The sequence below is a fragment of the Pseudopipra pipra genome, unplaced genomic scaffold, assembly GCF_036250125.1.
Source record: "Pseudopipra pipra isolate bDixPip1 unplaced genomic scaffold, bDixPip1.hap1 HAP1_SCAFFOLD_66, whole genome shotgun sequence".
NCBI classification, from domain to species: Eukaryota; Metazoa; Chordata; class Aves; order Passeriformes; family Pipridae; genus Pseudopipra; species Pseudopipra pipra.
In genome coordinates this window covers 37501-40000 of record NW_026991152.1, presented here as the reverse complement: position 1 = coordinate 40000, position 2500 = coordinate 37501, and the positions used below count along the sequence as shown (strand labels likewise).

Below are 2500 nucleotides of genomic sequence, written 5' to 3'. Positions count from 1 at the left end.
GGGCGCGCGCGGAGCGAGCGGCGCCGTCGGCGCCCGGCGAGCGACGGCCGAAAGCGAGAAAGCGAAGGGGGGGGCGCGAGGGCGCCTTCCGGGGAGGCGGCTCCTCCGACCCTCCGCCCGCAGCGGGCCCACAGGGGCGGCGCGGCAGGGCGAGGGCCCGGGCGGGGCGTTCCGGGCCGCGCGCGGGGCGAGCTCCGTTGGCCGGTCGGCCGTCCCCGCGCCGGCGGGGCGGTCCGAGCCGCAGGCGTCCTCTCGGGGGCGGTGCCGGGCTACTGAGGGAAACCCCGGTCCCCGAGCCAGGAGGCGGCGGTGGTGGTGGCGGACGTCGGGCGCGCCCCCGCGGGCGGACGCTCCCCCGAGGGCGGCAGCGGGGGAGGCACCCCCGCGGGGCCATGCAGGTCGTTTCCCTCGCCCCAGGGCCAGGTACCTAGCGCTCGGCGCCCGGGCGGCCGGCGAGGCCCCCCCGCCGGGGGTCGAGAGCCGCCGCCGGGAGAGCCGGGCGGAGGTTTAAAGACTCGGGCGGCCGGACGCCGGCGGCCGGGCGGTGGCGGCCGGGCGGCGGCGCGGTGCCACTGAGGGGTGGGGAGCCTACTCCCGCCGATCCCCTGCGGTGGTGGCCGCGTCCGCCGGCCGCGCTCGTCCCCGCCCGCCGCGCGGGCGGCCGTGCCGGGGCGGGGTCCCCTGCCCCCCCCGCTCCGCGGTCCGGTCTCGGCGGAGAAGACGGCGGCGGCGCGCGGTCGGCCGCGCGCCGTCCCGCCCGCCCCCCCCGCCGGGGGCGACCGCCGCCGCGGCGGAGGGCGCGTGCCCTCCGCCGAGGGCGGCGCGGGTGGCGGCCGCCGGGCCCGCCGCCCTCCTTTCTCGTCTCGCGGCCGTCGGCCTCCCCCCCGAGGCGGCGGCAGGAGGCCGCCGCCGAGCCGCGCGCCCGCCCGCCCGCCCGGGCGAGCGCCGGTGGGCGGCGTCCCCGTCCCCGCAGGCCGTCCGGGGAGCGCGCCGGCTTCCGAGCGGCGGCGTCGCCGCTCGGCGCGTGTCCCCCGAGCGGGACGGTCGGCCGGGAGTCGCCCGCCGCCGTCGGCGGTAGCGCCGTGCCGGGCCCCGCCCGTCGCTCGCCCGTCGCCCCGGCCGGGGGCCGCGCGTCCGCGGCGAAGCGGCGCGGCGGCGGCCGAGGGGGCCCCGTCCCCCCCGGCCGAGCGCCGCCCGCCTTCCGCCGGGCGCGCGGCCGCCGAAAGGGGGTCGAGGGCGCCGAGCGGCGGCGGCGGTGCCGGCAGGGCCTCCGCGCCAGCGGCGGCGGCGGGCCGTCGTCCGGCCGGCCTCGGGCGCTGCCGACGCCGGCTCGAGTCGCCGGCGCCGACCCGCCCGGCCGGCGGCGGAGGCGGCGGAGCCGTCCGCCGAGCTCGTCCGGGCGGCGCGGCGGTCCGCCGGCGAGGCGGCGGCCTTTGCCCGCGGCCCCGAGGGGGCGGCGTCGGGCGGCCGCGAAGGCGAGAGAGGAGCGGCGAGCGCGGCCCGAGGGTCGCGCCCCGCGCCGCGGGCGCGTCGTTCCCGGCGGGGCCGGGAGGACGGGCGGCGCGCGGTCCGGCGCGCGCCGCCGCTCTCCGCGCGGAGGCCGGGCCGAGCCCGGGCGCCTGGGCCGCCTCTCGAGGCGGCGCGAGGCGCGTTTCTCCCCCGCGGCGCCGTCGATCGCCGCAGGGGGGGATTCGGCCGGGAGCGCGGGCTCCCCGCCTCTGCCGTCGTCCTCGGGAGCCCGGCGGGGTTTCCCCCCGCCTCTCCTTCGCTCGTGCGCGTTATGTGACGGTGCGGTCAAGCGAGGCGCGACGTCCTCGCCGAACGAGGGGCCGCTCGACGCGGGCGGTCCCGGCCCCTCCGCGCGCGCGGGGCGGTGCCGAAAGTCAGACAACTCTTAGCGGTGGATCACTCGGCTCGTGCGTCGATGAAGAACGCAGCTAGCTGCGAGAATTAATGTGAATTGCAGGACACATTGATCATCGACACTTCGAACGCACTTGCGGCCCCGGGTTCCTCCCGGGGCTACGCCTGTCTGAGCGTCGCTTGACGATCAATCGCCGGCCGGGGGCGCGTTCCCCGGCGGCGCGGCTGGGGCGCCTCGCAGGCCCGCCCGCCCGTCCGGGCGGGGGGGGCCTTCGTCCCCCTAAATGCAGACTCGGGGAGCGCTCCGTAGCTCCCCGCTCTCGGAGCGAGCCGCTGGGGCGGAGTTCGTCCCGGCGCGGGACCCGCCGCCGGGCTTCGGCGTCGGCGGCGACGTCGGAGCGTCGGCGGGTCCCGGCGCGCGGCGGTCGGGGAGAGAGGGCGCGCGCGAGCGAAAGGGCGCGCAGGGCAGCGAGGGAAAAGGGGAGGCGAGGCGCGGGCCTCGCCCCCGGTCTCCCCCCCGCGCGGGCGGCTGTCTGCGGGTGGGTACCGCGCGGGTACCGTGCCGTGCTGCCGCGCGCGTGCGGGGCGTGAGCGCCGGGGGCGGGGGTCACCCCCGCCTCCCTCCCTCCCCCCCTCG

At 82.2% G+C, this 2500-nt stretch overlaps 1 non-coding gene across 1 annotated transcript; it reads left to right on the top strand.

Moving 5' to 3' along the window:
• Positions 1 to 1889: 1889 nt before the first annotated feature.
• Positions 1890 to 2042, top strand: LOC135408818 (5.8S ribosomal RNA). Its single transcript, XR_010427848.1, has one exon. It is a non-coding gene; the product is annotated as a 5.8S ribosomal RNA (ribosomal RNA).
• Positions 2043 to 2500: the final 458 nt, after the last annotated feature.